Consider the following 18390-nt stretch of genomic DNA (forward strand, 5'->3'; position numbering starts at 1 on the left):
GGAAAGGATACGCCATAAGAATCCTTTTGGGAATCTGCAGTTTTTTGTCTGGAGATTCCCAAGCTTTTTCACATAATTCGTTCAACTCATGTAAGGGGGGAAAGGTTACCTCAGGTTTCTTTCCTTTATACATGTGTACCCTCGTGTCAGGGACAGGGGGTTCCTCTGTGATATGCAAAACATCTTTTATTGCAATGATCATATATCGAATACATTTAGCCACTTTTGGCTGTAATTTTGCATCATCATAGTCGACACTTGAGTCAGAGTCCGTGTCGGTATCTGTGTCTACAATATGGGATAGTTTGCGCTTTTGAGACCCCGAAAGTCCCTGCGACATAGGGACAGACATGGGTTGACTCCCTGGCTATTCCCTAGCTTCAGCTTTGTCTAATCTTTGTGCAATAAATTTACATTAGCACTTAAAACCTTCCACATATCCATCCAGTCAGGTGTCGGCGTTGTTGATGGAGACACCACACTCATTCTCTCCTCCTCCTCCTCCTCCCCCTGAAAGCCTTCTACCTCAGACATGTCGACACACGCGTACCGACACACCACACACTCAGGGAATCCTCCAGAATATGCCAGCACACACCCAGCGCTATAAGACCCAGGAAAAAACACTATATAAATATATGTTTACCCAGTAGCGCTGTTTGTACATATATAAATGCGCCAAATGATGTGCCTCCCCCTCTTCTTCAAAACCCTCTTTCACCATTGGTTAAGCAGGGGAGAGTCCAGGGAGCTTCCTCTCAGCGCTGTGCTGTGGAGAAAATGGCGCTGGTGAGTGCTGAGGGAGAAGCCCCGCCCCTTCGGCGGCAGGCTTCTGTCCCGCTCAAATATACTGAAAACTGGCGGGGGCTCATTATATATACAGTGCCCAACTGTATATATACATATTTTTGCCAGAAAGAGGTTTATATGCTGCCCAGGGCGCCCCCCCCCCCCCGCGCCCTGCACCCTTACAGTGACTGCCGTGTGTGAGGTGTATGGGAGCAATGGCGCACAGCTTCACCGCTGTGCGTTACCTCAGTGAAGATCATGAAGTCTTCTGCCGCCTTTGAAGTCTTCTTTTCTTCTCATACTGACCCGGCTTCCATCTTCCGGCTCTGTGAGGAGGACGGCGGCGCGGCTCTGGGACGAACTCCAGGGTGAGACCTGTGTTCCGACTCCCTCTGGAGCTAATGGTGTCCAGTAGCCTAAGAAGCAGAGCCTTGAAACTCACAGAAATAGGTCTGCTTCTCTCCCCTCAGTCCTTCGATGCAGGGAGTCTGTTGCCAGCAGGCTCCCTGAAAATAAAAAACCTAACAAAATACTTTCTGACAGGAAACTCAGGAGAGCTCCCTGTCATGCACCCAGTCTCCTCTGGGCACAGTAGTAAACTGAGGTCCGGAGGAGGGGCATAGAGGGAGGAGCCATTGCACACCCATACCTAAAGTCTTTCTTAAAGTGCTCATGTCTCCTGCGGAGCCCGTCTATCCCCATGGTCCTTACGGAGTCCCCAGCATCCTCTAGGACGTAAGAGAAAGTTTTTTGCCACCAGAGATGAGGGTGTCGCCCCAGAGGATGGGACCAGAGATTCCTCTGGGTCCTCCTCTATGGTTAAATCAACCTTTTACCCTACAGGGTAGGGTAAAGGGGAAGCTTCATTGACTGTTTCAATAAAATTGTTAGTGACGAGAGTGAAAAAGCCCTGGAAAAATCACATAATTATAGAAAATGAAACCTTACGAGGAAAGAGCATGAGGCAATTAAATCATTAAAAGAGGATAAAGATCTCACAGTAAATCCTGCTGATAAGGGCGGGAGGGGGGAGGGTTTTGTTAAATAAAAAGGACTATATTCAAGAAATAAACCAACAGCTTAATAATGGGGATACATATAAGAAACTTAAAAGTGATCCTACATTAAGAATTGCCAAATCCCTTTTAGAGTTAACGAATGATGCTTTACAAAAAAGTGTAATAACTAAATCCGAGCATGATTTTATAAATATTCAACATCCGTCAGTCCCAACTATATATGTATTGCCCAAAATACATAAGGATCCAGTCCACCCCCCCCCTCAAATCCCCCCCCCCCCTTCACGGTCGACCGATTATTTTGGGTACCAATAGTCTGACTACAAACTTATCTGCTCTAATTGCTTTTAACTTGCAGCCGCTGGTGAAGAAAACGAGGGCTTATCTAGAAGATACAGGTGATGTACTTTTAAAATTAAGAGAGATAGAACGGAATGAGACATGTTTTTAGCCAGTGCAGACGTAAGCACGCTTTATACAATCATTGAGACAAGAAAAGGTCTATGTGCAGTGTCGTATTTTTTAGATCTGACTGATTTTAATATTGATTTAAAGGATTTTATCTTGAAGGGTATTTCTGTTATTTTAGAAAATAAATATTTATTTTTTTAATGGACCTTACTACCTCCAACAAATTGCTACAGCAATGGGTACCAGGTTCGCCCCCAGCTACGCTAACCTCCTCATGGCCTATTGGGAGGAGCAGGAGATATGGAATGGAGATAGGCTGGGGGCAAACCTGGTATCCTGGCTACGCTTTATATAAGATGTATTTTTTATCTGGGAGGGTACGGAGGAAAGTTTAACATCTTTTTGTAATACATTAAATATGAATGATCGGAATATTAAATTATCATTCTCTGTCAGTAAGATAGAAATATCTGTTTTGGATTTGTCATCTATATAAAAGGTGGTAGAATTGAGACAAAAACCTTCCGTAAACCAACTGACTCAAATTCATATATTGGGCGGAACAGCCAGCATCACAGAAACTGGCTGGAAGGTATACCTTTTGGGCAATACACTAGGGTCAAGAGAAATTGCTCAGAAAAGGGAGTTTGTGCATCCCAAATTAAGGAATTATCAAGCCGTTTCAATGCGAAAGGTTATGATAAATTAATCCTCAAAAAAGCAGAAGATCGAATTAACTTGGTTCAGAGAGAGGAGCTTTTTAAGGAAGATTCTAGAGTAAAATCTGCAGATACCAAACACGAATGGGCATTTATAAGTCAGTATAGTTCACATTTTAAAATAATAGAATCAATTTTTAAGAAGAACTGGCCTATTTTAAAAAGAGACCCTGTTCTATGTAACATGATCCCTGAAAACCCTGTTTTTATATCTAAAAAGGCACTTTCTTTAAAAGATAGTCTGATTCGGAATCATGTGGAAAATAATAAGAGAACGAGTACCCGTAGTCAAGGGTTCCACCATTGTGGAATATGCCTTATGTGTAGATCAGTTAAGGAGAGAGAAAGATTAAAGCATTTTTGGTAAAGGGCAAAACCCATAAGATAAATAATTTTATTACCTGTGACTCCAAAAATATAATTTGTGCAATAGAGTGTGAATGTGGACTACTTTATATCGGAAAGACCTGTAGAAATTTAAAAGTCTGATTAGCTGAACACATATACAATATACGGAAGGGACTGGAATCACATATGGTTTCATTGCACTTTAAGAAAATGCATAATTGCAGTGAATCAGGTATAAGGGCTTTTTGGGGGATACAACAAGTTCAAAACTCATGGAGGACACGTGATCCAGAGGTCCGACTATCAAAAAATGAGATGAGGTGGATTCATGAATTAAAAACCCTGAACCTGGGAGGATTAAACGGGGATTTTAAGCTTAAATGTTTTTTAAAATAAACCTTTTAAAATATTAATTTAATCTTATATTCTGATGGGTTTTTTTTTCTTCTATCGATTATATGTGCTGTTGATTGTTTGGAACGCAGTGGAATGCTAAAATGGATGACGCCCACCCGATGCTAATTGGTCCATTGTGGGATATAACAATATGGAGCAGAGATTGGGTTACTACCTATGTATTTGGAAAAGTATGGAAGGCGGAAGTTTGCGTTGATTTAACAATGAGACGCATGTGGAACGCATGGGTATATAGTGTGACCGTGGGAACTTCCGGTTTCAGGATGGACGTCATCCAAATGCGCAGGAGTGTGCGGCGGGAAACTGCGTCTCCCATCAACATGTTTCCCCGTGATTGGGAAAGGTATTTATAGGGACTTTGAAGCTCTAGCCAGCATGCTTCTGACGAAGAACCCATGAGGTTCGAAATGCATAAAGCAGCTGGCGTTTGTGACTTGAGACCGCGGGCATTTGGAGGACTGTCTCTTCGGCAAAAGTATATGGTTTCCGGGACCCTTCCTGTATTTGCATGACTTTATTTCCATCCGGTCAAGGAGAGAGCCAATTGCACCCCAATTGCAGCATGGCTTTTCCCAACTGCGTGTGGTAGATATGCTTGTTTTGTGTTTTTTAAATGTGAGTGCATTTGTGAAATAAAAACCTATTCTTTTATAGAAGGTTTTGCACTTGATCTTTTTTCTAGAGATGAGCGCCTGAAATTTTTCGGGTTTTGTATTTTGGTTTTGGGTTCGGTTCCGCGGCCGTGTTTTGGGTTCGAACGCATTTTGGCAAAACCTCACCGAATTATTTTTGTCGGATTCGGGTGTGTTTTGGATTCGGGTGTTTTTTTCCAAAAACACTAAAAAACAGCTTAAATCATAGAATTTGGGGGTCATTTTGATCCCAAAGTATTATTAACCTCAAAAACCATAATTTACACTCATTTTCAGTCTATTCTGAATACCTCACACCTCACAATATTATTTTTAGTCCTAAAATTTGCACCGAGGTCGCTGTGTGAGTAAGATAAGCGACCCTAGTGGCCGACACAAACACCGGGCCCATCTAGGAGTGGCACTGCAGTGTCACGCAGGATGTCCCTTCCAAAAAACCCTCCCCAAACAGCACATGACGCAAAGAAAAAAAGAGGCGCAATGAGGTAGCTGTGTGAGTAAGATTAGCGACCCTAGTGGCCGACACAAACACCGGGCCCATCTAGGAGTGGCACTGCAGTGTCACGCAGGATGGCCCTTCCAAAAAACCCTCCCCAAACAGCACATGACGCAAAGAAAAAAAGAGGCGCAATGAGGTAGCTGACTGTGTGAGTAAGATTAGCGACCCTAGTGGCCGACACAAACACCGGGCACATCTAGGAGTGGCACTGCAGTGTCACGCAGGATGTCCCTTCCAAAAAACCCTCCCCAAACAGCACATGACGCAAAGAAAAAAAGAGGCGCAATGAGGTAGCTGTGTGAGTAAGATTAGCGACCCTAGTGGCCGACACAAACACCGGGCACATCTAGGAGTGGCACTGCAGTGTCACGCAGGATGTCCCTTCCAAAAAACCCTCCCCAAACAGCACATGACGCAAAGAAAAAAAGAGGCGCAATGAGGTAGCTGTGTGAGTAAGATTAGCGACCCTAGTGGCCGACACAAACACCGGGCCCATCTAGGAGTGGCACTGCAGTGTCACGCAGGATGTCCCTTCCAAAAAACCCTCCCCAATCAGCACATGATGCAAAGAAAAAGAAAAGAAAAAAGAGGTGCAAGATGGAATTATCCTTGGGCCCTCCCACCCACCCTTATGTTGTATAAACAAAACAGGACATGCACACTTTAACCAACCCATCATTTCAGTGACAGGGTCTGCCACACGACTGTGACTGATATGACGGGTTGGTTTGGACCCCCCCCAAAAAAGAAGCAATTAATCTCTCCTTGCACAAACTGGCTCTACAGAGGCAAGATGTCCACCTCATCTTCACCCTCCGATATATCACCGTGTACATCCCCCTCCTCACAGATTATCAATTCGTCCCCACTGGAATCCACCATCTCAGCTCCCTGTGTACTTTGTGGAGGCAATTGCTGCTGGTCAATGTCTCCGCGGAGGAATTGATTATAATTCATTTTAATGAACATCATCTTCTCCACATTTTCTGGATGTAACCTCGTACGCCGATTGCTGACAAGGTGAGCGGCGGCACTAAACACTCTTTCGGAGTACACACTTGTGGGAGGGCAACTTAGGTAGAATAAAGCCAGTTTGTGCAAGGGCCTCCAAATTGCCTCTTTTTCCTGCCAGTATAAGTACGGACTGTGTGACGTGCCTACTTGGATGCGGTCACTCATATAATCCTCCACCATTCTATCAATGTTGAGAGAATCATATGCAGTGACAGTAGACGACATGTCCGTAATCGTTGTCAGGTCCTTCAGTCCGGACCAGATGTCAGCATCAGCAGTCGCTCCAGACTGCCCTGCATCACCGCCAGCGGGTGGGCTCGGAATTCTGAGCCTTTTCCTCGCACCCCCAGTTGCGGGAGAATGTGAAGGAGGAGATGTTGACAGGTCGCGTTCCGCTTGACTTGACAATTTTGTCACCAGCAGGTCTTTCAACCCCAGCAGACCTGTGTCTGCCGGAAAGAGAGATCCAAGGTAGGCTTTAAATCTAGGATCGAGCACGGTGGCCAAAATGTAGTGCTCTGATTTCAACAGATTGACCACCCGTGAATCCTTGTTAAGCGAATTAAGGGCTGCATCCACAAGTCCCACATGCCTAGCGGAATCGCTCCGTGTTAGCTCCTTCTTCAATGCCTCCAGCTTCTTCTGCAAAAGCCTGATGAGGGGAATGACCTGACTCAGGCTGGCAGTGTCTGAACTGACTTCACGTGTGGCAAGTTCAAAGGGCATCAGAACCTTGCACAACGTTGAAATCATTCTCCACTGCACTTGAGACAGGTGCATTCCATCTCCTATATCGTGCTCAATTGTATAGGCTTGAATGGCCTTTTGCTGCTCCTCCAACCTCTGAAGCATATAGAGGGTTGAATTCCACCTCGTTACCACTTCTTGCTTCAGATGATGGCAGGGCAGGTTCAGTAGTTTTTGGTGGTGCTCCAGTCTTCTGTACGTGGTGCCTGTACGCCGAAAGTGTCCCGCAATTTTTCTGGCCACCGACAGCATCTCTTGCACGCCCCTGTCGTTTTTTAAAAAATTCTGCACCACCAAATTCAAGGTATGTGCAAAACATGGGACGTGCTGGAATTTGCCCATATTTAATGCACACACAATATTGCTGGCGTTGTCCGATGCCACAAATCCACAGGAGAGTCCAATTGGGGTAAGCCATTCCGCGATGATCTTCCTCAGTTGCCGTAAGAGGTTTTCAGCTGTGTGCGTATTCTGGAAAGCGGTGATACAAAGCGTAGCCTGCCTAGGAAAGAGTTGGCGTTTGCGAGATGCTGCTACTGGTGCCGCCGCTGCTGTTCTTGCGGCGGGAGTCCATACATCTACCCAGTGGGCTGTCACAGTCATATAGTCCTGACCCTGCCCTGCTCCACTTGTCCACATGTCCGTGGTTAAGTGGACATTGGGTACAACTGCATTTTTTAGGACACTGGTGAGTCTTTTTCTGACGTCCGTGTACATTCTCGGTATCGCCTGCCTAGAGAAGTGGAACCTAGATGGTATTTGGTAACGGGGGCACACTGCCTCAATAAATTGTCTAGTTCCCTGTGAACTAACGGCGGATACCGGACGCACGTCTAACACCAACATAGTTGTCAAGGACTCAGTTATCCGCTTTGCAGTAGGATGACTGCTGTGATATTTCATCTTCCTCGCAAAGGACTGTTGAACAGTCAATTGCTTACTGGAAGTAGTACAAGTGGGCTTACGACTTCCCCTCTGGGATGACCATCGACTCCCAGCGGCAACAACAGCAGCGCCAGCAGCAGTAGGCGTTACACGCAAGGATGCATCGGAGGAATCCCAGGCAGGAGAGGACTCGTCAGACTTGCCAGTGACATGGCCTGCAGGACTATTGGCATTCCTGGGGAAGGAGGAAATTGACACTGAGGGAGTTGGTGGGGTGGTTTGCGTGAGCTTGGTTACAAGAGGAAGGGATTTACTGGTCAGTGGACTGCTTCCGCTGTCACCCAAAGTTTTTGAACTTGTCACTGACTTATTATGAATGCGCTGCAGGTGACGTATAAGGGAGGATGTTCCGAGGTGGTTAACGTCCTTACCCCTACTTATTAAAGCTTGACAAAGGGAACACACGGCTTGACACCTGTTGTCCGCATTTCTGGTGAAATACCTCCACACCGAAGAGCTGATTTTTTTGGTATTTTCACCTGGCATGTCAACGGCCATATTCCTCCCACGGACAACAGGTGTCTCCCCGGGTGCCTGACTTAAACAAACCACCTCACCATCAGAATCCTCCTGGTCAATTTCCTCCCCAGCGCCAGCAACACCCATATCCTCCTCATCCTGGTGTACTTCAACACTGACATCTTCAATCTGACTATCAGGAACTGGACTGCGGGTGCTCCTTCCAGCACTTGCAGGGGGCATGCAAATAGTGGAAGGCGCATGCTCTTCACGTCCAGAGTTGGGAAGGTCAGGCATCGCAAACGACACAATTGGACTCTCCTTGTGGATTTGGGATTTCAAAGAACGCACAGTTCTTTGCGGTGCTTTTGCCAGCTTGAGTCTTTTCAGTTTTCTAGCGAGAGGCTGAGTGCTTCCATCCTCATGTGAAGCTGAACCACTAGCCATGAACATAGGCCAGGGCCTCAGCCGTTCCTTGCCACTCCGTGTGGTAAATGGCATATTGGCAAGTTTACGCTTCTCCTCCGACAATTTTATTTTAGGTTTTGGAGTCCTTTTTTTTCTGATATTTGGTGTTTTGGATTTGACATGCTCTGTACTATGACATTGGGCATCGGCCTTGGCAGACGACGTTGCTGGCATTTCATCGTCTCGGCCATGACTAGTGGCAGCAGCTTCAGCACGAGGTGGAAGTGGATCTTGATCTTTCCCTAATTTTGGAACCTCAACTTTTTTGTTCTCCATATTTTATAGGCAGAACTAAAAGGCACCTCAGGTAAACAATGGAGATGGATGGATTGGATACTAGTATACAATTATGGACGGACTGCCACGGTTAGGTGGTATAAAAAAACCACGGTTAGGTGGTATATAATACAATTATGGATGGACGGACTGCCTGCCGAGTGCCGACACAGAGGTAGCCACAGCCGTGAACTACCGCACTGTACACTGGTTGATAAAGAGATAGTAGTATACTCGTAACAACTAGTATGACGACGGTATAAAGAATGAAAAAAAAACCACGGTTAGGTGGTATATATTATAATACAATTATGGTTGGACGGACTGCCTGCCGAGTGCCGACACAGAGGTAGCCACAGCCGTGAACTACCGCACTGTACACTGGTTGATAAAGAGATAGTAGTATACTCGTAACAACTAGTATGACGACGGTATAAAGAATGAAAAAAAAACCACGGTTAGGTGGTATATATTATAATACAATTATGGTTGGACGGACTGCCTGCCGAGTGCCGACACAGAGGTAGCCACAGCCGTGAACTACCGCACTGTACACTGGTTGATAAAGAGATAGTAGTATACTCGTAACAACTAGTATGACGACGGTATAAAGAATGAAAAAAAAACCACGGTTAGGTGGTATATATTATAATACAATTATGGTTGGACGGACTGCCTGCCGAGTGCCGACACAGAGGTAGCCACAGCCGTGAACTACCGCACTGTACACTGGTTGATAAAGAGATAGTAGTATACTCGTAACAACTAGTATGACGACGGTATAAAGAATGAAAAAAAAACCACGGTTAGGTGGTATATATTATAATACAATTATGGTTGGACGGACTGCCTGCCGAGTGCCGACACAGAGGTAGCCACAGCCGTGAACTACCGCACTGTACACTGGTTGATAAAGAGATAGTAGTATACTCGTAACAACTAGTATGACGACGGTATAAAGAATGAAAAAAAAACCACGGTTAGGTGGTATATATTATAATACAATTATGGATGGACGGACTGCCTGCCGAGTGCCGACACAGAGGTAGCCACAGCCGTGAACTACCGCACTGTACACTGGTTGATAAAGAGATAGTAGTATACTCGTAACAACTAGTATGACGACGGTATAAAGAATGAAAAAAAAACCACGGTTAGGTGGTATATATTATAATACAATTATGGTTGGACGGACTGCCTGCCGAGTGCCGACACAGAGGTAGCCACAGCCGTGAACTACCGCACTGTACACTGGTTGATAAAGAGATAGTAGTATACTCGTAACAACTAGTATGACGACGGTATAAAGAATGAAAAAAAAACCACGGTTAGGTGGTATATAATACAATTATGGTTGGACGGACTGCCTGCCGAGTGCCGACACAGAGGTAGCCACAGCCGTGAACTACCGCACTGTACACTGGTTGATAAAGAGATAGTAGTATACTCGTAACAACTAGTATGACGACGGTATAAAGAATGGAAAAAAAACCACGGTTAGGTGGTATATATTATAATACAATTATGGTTGGACGGACTGCCTGCCGAGTGCCGACACAGAGGTAGCCACAGCCGTGAACTACCGCACTGTACACTGGTTGATAAAGAGATAGTAGTATACTCGTAACAACTAGTATGACGACGGTATAAAGAATGAAAAAAAAACCACGGTTAGGTGGTATATATTATAATACAATTATGGATGGACGGACTGCCTGCCGAGTGCCGACACAGAGGTAGCCACAGCCGTGAACTACCGCACTGTACACTGGTTGATAAAGAGATAGTAGTATACTCGTAACAACTAGTATGACGACGGTATAAAGAATGAAAAAAAAACCACGGTTAGGTGGTATTTAATACAATTATGGTTGGACGGACTGCCTGCCGAGTGCCGACACAGAGGTAGCCACAGCCGTGAACTACCGCACTGTACACTGGTTGATAAAGAGATAGTAGTATACTCGTAACAACTAGTATGACGACGGTATAAAGAATGAAAAAAAAACCACGGTTAGGTGGTATATATTATAATACAATTATGGATGGACGGACTGCCTGCCGAGTGCCGACACAGAGGTAGCCACAGCCGTGAACTACCGCACTGTACTGTGTCTGCTGCTAATATAGACTGGTTGATAAAGAGATAGTATACAATACTACTAATATACTGGTGGTCAGGCACTGGTCACCACTAGTCACACTGGCAGTGGCACTCCTGCAGCAAAAGTGTGCACTGTTTAATTTTAATATAATATTATTTATCATGTACTCCTGGCTCCTGCTATAACAACCTGCAGTGCTCCCCAGTCTCCCCCACAATTATAAGCTTTATATACAATACATTGATGTGCAGCACACTGGGCTGAGCAGTGCACACAGACTGAGTCACTGTGTGACTGTGTATCGTTTTTTTCAGGCAGAGAACGGATATATTAAATAAAACAAACAACTGCACTGTCTCTGGTGGTCACTGGTCACTGTGGTCGTCAGTCACTAAACTCTGTCTGCACTCTCTTCTAATCTACAGTATCACAGCAATCTCTCTCTCTCTCTCTCTTCTAAATCTAATCTAAATGGAGAGGACACCAGCCACGTCCTCTCCCTATCAATCTCAATGCACGTGTGAAAATGGCGGCGACGCGCGGCTCCTTATATAGAATCCGAGTCTCGCGAGAATCCGACAGCGTCATGATGACGTTCGGGCGCGCTCGGGTTAACCGAGCAAGGCGGGAAGATCCGAGTCGCTCGGACCCGTGAAAAAAAAAGTGAAGTTCGTGCGGGTTCGGATTCAAAGAAACCGAACCCGCTCATCTCTACTTTTTTCCCCTTCTTTTCTCCTTACTTGGCTTAATATTGCCAAGAAAAATAGGAAGAAAAGGGAAGTGGAAGAGACACATTAACTCCTATGGCTTATATTGTGAAAAACCGGAGGCTGAACCAGATCCATCTATAATCCAAATAAGGGAGAGTAAGATCCTGCCTTTAATTGGCACTGATGGTGGACATTATTATGTAAAAACTTACAAAAATAATTTTACATGTTATTGAGAATAGCGCTCACTGGTAAACTATTGATTACGAGATCCTAACTGTCATTTTTCAAACACAGCCCGTTACATGGCAATTAGGAGATGATTGGTTGGTACCAGTGGCGGCTCCAGTGGTGGGGTTTCAGTGCAGTTCAAAATTCAAGTAGTGGACCCACATCAACTGCCAGCGAGTCCTGGCCGGTGATGTTTTGCAGCATTTGGAGTGGCAGTTGGTGTGGCTCCCCTATTTGTGTTTTGAACTGCACTGAAGTCCGACCTCTGGAGCCGCCACTGATTGGTACTTAGGGGCTAATTCAGACCTGATTGCTAGGCTGCGTTTTCGTACAGCCTGCGATCAGGTCTGAACTGCGCATGCGTATGCACCGCAATGAGCAGGCGCGTCAGTCCACAGTGATGGGGATCGCCGGGCAGCGACGAGATGTGCGAGAAAAGCGATCGCATGGCCGATCGCAAGGTGACTGACAGGAAGAGTCCGTTTGTGGGTGGAAACTGACCGTTTTCAAGGAGTGTCCAGAGAAACACAGGAGGGACCAGGCATTTGGAGGGAGGGTTTCTGACGTCAGCTCCGGCCCCGATCATTGCACTGGAAGAGTAAGTCCTGGGCTGTGCAGAGACTGCACAAACTTCTGTTTGTGCAGTCTCTCCTGCATATGTGATCGCACCCCTGCATAGCGATTTCCCCCTCCCCCTGTAGGCGGGAACTACCTGATCGCAGGGATGCAAAAAATGTACCCTAGCGATCAGGTCTGAATTAGGCCCTTAATCTCCATCCACTTTATCTCTCTCTTAGGCTTAATACATAGATCACTAAGCCTTGGAGAGTGATAAACTGGAGAGAACTAAAATACCAACCAATCAACTTCTGTCATATGTCAAACACAGCCTGTAACATGGCAATTAGGAGCTGATTGGCTGGTACTTAATCAGTCTCCACTTTATCACTTTCCACGGCTTAGTACTTCTCTCGCATAGGCTTATGCACATAGGCTTATGCAGATAAACTCTGTCTCTCTCTGGCAAGATGAAACATCCCTTGGCTGTCTTTTAGCTTCACCGAATGGAGGTACATACCCCACATCCATCCCATATCCTCTGCAGCCTCTCACTCCTGTCGGCACTAGACCTCCATCTGCTCCCCATCCAAGCTCTACATGTCTCCTGCTCCTTCTCTCCACCTACAGGCTGCAGCTATCTCCCTCTGCTGCCCTTCTTTTCAACACACCCAGTACCCCAGCTCAGCACCTCTTGAGTTGCAGTTTTTCTTGTCTGCAGAGGTGCCGAGAAAGGGGTGGTGCCCAGGTCTGATGGAGGGGCCCAGTGGGGGACCCTCTCCCCCTCCCCCAGCAGTAATAGCTGCAGCTTTTCTCCTCAGCCCAGCAGTGTGTATAGACCATGCTCCCTGAAAAGTACCTGGGCCCAGCCAGGCTTTCTACTGCTCTGCTTGTCTGCACTATGCATGTGTCCAGCCTCTGCACTGTCCCATTGTAGTCTGGTGCATATAATTCTCACTATAGCCATGGCTGCCAGCTACAGTATCATTAGTCATTGCTACAGTGGTAGCGGTCACAATAATATCAGTATAATTCCGGGGTATTACACACTGTGAGCTGGTATAGCTTCTGTCATCTACTGTATGTGCCTAAGGGGAACATTTACTAAGCAGTGATAAGAGTGGAGAAGTGAGCCAATGGAGAAGTTGCCCCATCAACCAATCAGGAGCTCTGTATAATTTTATAATATGCAAATTATAGATGTTACTTCAGTGCTGATTGGTTGCCATGGGCAACTTCTCCACTGGCTCACTTCTCCGCTCTTACCACTGCTTAGTAAATGTCCCCCTTATAGAGCTATTCCAGTCATCTCCAGCATTGAAGAATTGTGTAAGAAGAACAACCCTGATTTTTATTTTGCTGGTTGTGTAAGAGAATGTTGTGATTTCTGTTATATCCCTATTTTCTCTTTAAAAGCAGCCGTTGAACAGCTAATGGGGTAAGAATATATACAGCGCTTGAAAACTGGATATGGAAAAACAATCACAATTTATTATAAAAATTGTTGCAACAGATAAATTCATATAAAATTATTTTCAGATAAAAAGCGTGTCAAATAGGGCAGGCACAGCAGGTTTGTTTGGTAAATTACCACACGAGGAAAACGGACATGATGCACTGATAGGAATCCCTGGAATTGATGCCACAGTCCTGGGTGCAGTTTTCAATGCAAGCAGATCGAGTCCAAATGCAGAGGCAGATCTTTCTGTGTTTATAGGTAACTGGATCTATTACGCCTTAGTGGACTTCTGCTGTTCTCCCAATTTGCTGGTGGACTTCTAGGCTTGTTCCGGGTATAAATAGTGCTTCCAGTGGTTGTACGGATCCTCAGAACCAACGCGTTTCGCTGTATCCACAGCTTTCTCAAGGTACCTTGAGAAAGCTGTGGATACAGCGAAACGCGTTGGTTCTGAGGATCCGTACAACCACTGGAAGCACTATTTATACCCGGAACAAGCCTAGAAGTCCACCAGCAAATTGGGAGAACAGCAGAAGTCCACTAAGGCGTAATAGATCCAGTTACCTATAAACACAGAAAGATCTGCCTCTGCATTTGGACTCGATCTGCTTGCATTGAAAACTGCACCCAGGACTGTGGCATCAATTCCAGGGATTCCTATCAGTGCATCATGTCCGGTTTCCTCGTGTGGTAATTTACCAAACAAACCTGCTGTGCCTGCCCTATTTGACACACTTTTTATCTGAAAATTATTTTATATGAATTTATCTGTTGCAACAATTTTTATAATAAATTGTGATTGTTTTTCCATATCCAGTTTTCAAGCGCTGTATATATTCTTACCCTATTGTCTATTCAGGGACTAACTATCCCTATAAACAGCAGCTTAAAGGACAAGCATATCCTCTTGACAGCGCCGGATAAATTACCTTGGTAATTTTGTTCTCTTGCACGTTGAACAGCTAATGGTCTGGTTACCATAATCCTATTATTATTATTATTATTATTATTATTATTATTTATATAGTGCACACTTATTACACAGCGCTTTACAGAGAATATTCAGTCATTCATACCAGATCCCATGCCTTAAGTCTTAACAAAACCATGCTAGTCACACAAGTCTGTTTAGTTTTGTTTTTGTTGCGATAACTGCTGGGGGTGGTGAGGGTCAAGTATTTATGTGCCTCTATTTGTTTTATAGATATAAATAATGTCATGTTTACCACACCTCTAAATGAATCCAAGTTTATTCATCCTACTGATTTACAGTATGTTCTGTATGTAAATCTGTAGTCTTTCATCTGAAACTGAAAAGAACACATTAATAGTTATAAAACAACACAATTATTAGAGATGAGCGCCTGAAATTTTTCGGGTTTTGTGTTTTGGTTTTGGGTTCGGTTCCGCGGCCGTGTTTTGGGTTCGAACGCGTTTTGGCAAAACCTCACCGAATTATTTTTGTCGGATTCGGGTGTGTTTTGGATTCGGGTGTTTTTTTCCAAAAACACTAAAAAACAGCTTAAATCATAGAATTTGGGGGTCATTTTGATCCCAAAGTATTATTAACCTCAAAAACCATAATTTACACTCATTTTCAGTCTATTCTGAATACCTCACACCTCACAATATTATTTTTAGTCCTAAAATTTGCACCGAGGTCGCTGTGTGAGTAAGATAAGCGACCCTAGTGGCCGACACAAACACCGGGCCCATCTAGGAGTGGCACTGCAGTGTCACGCAGGATGTCCCTTCCAAAAAACCCTCCCCAAACAGCACATGACGCAAAGAAAAAAAGAGGCGCAATGAGGTAGCTGTGTGAGTAAGATTAGCGACCCTAGTGGCCGACACAAACACCGGGCCCATCTAGGAGTGGCACTGCAGTGTCACGCAGGATGGCCCTTCCAAAAAACCCTCCCCAAACAGCACATGACGCAAAGAAAAAAAGAGGCGCAATGAGGTAGCTGACTGTGTGAGTAAGATTAGCGACCCTAGTGGCCGACACAAACACCGGGCCCATCTAGGAGTGGCACTGCAGTGTCACGCAGGATGGCCCTTCCAAAAAACCCTCCCCAAACAGCACATGACGCAAAGAAAAAAAGAGGCGCAATGAGGTAGCTGACTGTGTGAGTAAGATTAGCGACCCTAGTGGCCGACACAAACACCGGGCCCATCTAGGAGTGGCACTGCAGTGTCACGCAGGATGTCCCTTCCAAAAAACCCTCCCCAAACAGCACATGACGCAAAGAAAAAAAGAGGCTTTTTACTGATATTTGGTGTTTTGGTTTTGACATGCTCTGTACTATGCCATTGGGCATCGGCCTTGGCAGACGACGTTGCTGGCATTTCATCGTCTCGGCCATGACTAGTGGCAGCAGCTTCAGCACGAGGTGGAAGTGGATCTTGATCTTTCCCTAATTTTGGAACCTCAACATTTTTGTTCTCCATATTTTAATAGGCACAACTAAAAGGCACCTCAGGTAAACAATGCAGATGGATGGATTGGATACTAGTATACAATTATGGACGGGCTGCCGAGTGCCGACACAGAGGTAGCCACAGCCGTGAACTACCGCACTGTACTGTGTCTGCTGCTAATATATAGACTGGTTGATAAAGAGATAGTATACTCGTAACTAGTATGTATGTATAAAGAAAGAAAAAAAAACCACGGTTAGGTCACTGGTATATACAATTATGGACGGGCTGCCGAGTGCCGACACAGAGGTAGCCACAGCCGTGAACTACCGCACTGTACTGTGTCTGCTGCTAATATATAGACTGGTTGATAAAGAGATAGTATACTCGTAACTAGTATGTATGTATAAAGAAAGAAAAAAAAAACACGGTTAGGTCACTGGTATATACAATTATGGACGGGCTGCCGAGTGCCGACACAGAGGTAGCCACAGCCGTGAACTACCGCACTGTACACTGGTTGATAAAGAGATAGTAGTATACTCGTAACAACTAGTATGACGACGGTATAAAGAATGAAAAAAAAACCACGGTTAGGTGGTATATAATACAATTATGGTTGGACGGACTGCCTGCCGAGTGCCGACACAGAGGTAGCCACAGCCGTGAACTACCGCACTGTACACTGGTTGATAAAGAGATAGTAGTATACTCGTAACAACTAGTATGACGACGGTATAAAGAATGAAAAAAAAACCACGGTTAGGTGGTATATAATACAATTATGGTTGGACGGACTGCCTGCCGAGTGCCGACACAGAGGTAGCCACAGCCGTGAACTACCGCACTGTACACTGGTTGATAAAGAGATAGTAGTATACTCGTAACAACTAGTATGACGACGGTATAAAGAACGAAAAAAAAACCACGGTTAGGTGGTATATATTATAATACAATTATGGATGGACGGACTGCCTGCCGAGTTCCGACACAGAGGTAGCCACAGCCGTGAACTACCGCACTGTACACTGGTTGATAAAGAGATAGTAGTATACTCGTAACAACTAGTATGACGACGGTATAAAGAACGAAAAAAAAAACCACGGTTAGGTGGTATATATTATAATACAATTATGGATGGACGGACTGCCTGCCGAGTTCCGACACAGAGGTAGCCACAGCCGTGAACTACCGCACTGTACACTGGTTGATAAAGAGATAGTAGTATACTCGTAACAACTAGTATGACTATGACGACGGTATAAAGAAAGAAAAAAAAAACCACGGTTAGGTGGTATATAATACAATTATGGATGGACGGACTGCCTGCCGAGTGCCGACACAGAGGTAGCCACAGCCGTGAACTACCGCACTGTACTGTGTCTGCTGCTAATATAGACTGGTTGATAAAGAGATAGTATACAATACTACTAATATACTGGTGGTCAGGCACTGGTCACCACTAGTCACACTGGCAGTGGCACTCCTGCAGCAAAAGTGTGCACTGTTTAATTTTAATATAATATTATTTATCATGTACTCCTGGCTCCTGCTATAACAACCTGCAGTGCTCCCCAGTCTCCCCCACAATTATAAGCTTTATATACAATACATTGATGTGCAGCACACTGGGCTGAGCAGTGCACACAGACTGAGTCACTGTGTGACCGTGTATCGTTTTTTTCAGGCAGAGAACGGATATATTAAATAAAACAAACAACTGCACTGTCTCTGGTGGTCACTGGTCACTGTGGTCGTCAGTCACTAAACTCTGTCTGCACTCTGCACTCTCTTCTAATCTACAGTATCACAGCAATCTCTCTCTCTCTCTCTCTTCTAAATCTAATCTAAATGGAGAGGACGCCAGCCACGTCCTCTCCCTATCAATCTCAATGCACGTGTGAAAATGGCGGCGACGCGCGGCTCCTTATATAGAATCCGAGTCTCGCGAGAATCCGACAGCGTCATGATGACGTTCGGGCGCGCTCGGGTTAACCGAGCAAGGCGGGAAGATCCGAGTCGCTCGGACCCGTGAAAAAAAAAGTGAAGTTCGTGCGGGTTCGGATTCAAAGAAACCGAACCCGCTCATCTCTAACAATTATATCAGTAACTGACTATGAGGAGCACTGTTTTGTTTATTTGTTT

The sequence above is a fragment of the Pseudophryne corroboree genome, chromosome 3 (assembly GCF_028390025.1).
Source record: "Pseudophryne corroboree isolate aPseCor3 chromosome 3, aPseCor3.hap2, whole genome shotgun sequence".
In the NCBI taxonomy this organism is placed as follows: domain Eukaryota; kingdom Metazoa; phylum Chordata; class Amphibia; order Anura; family Myobatrachidae; genus Pseudophryne; species Pseudophryne corroboree.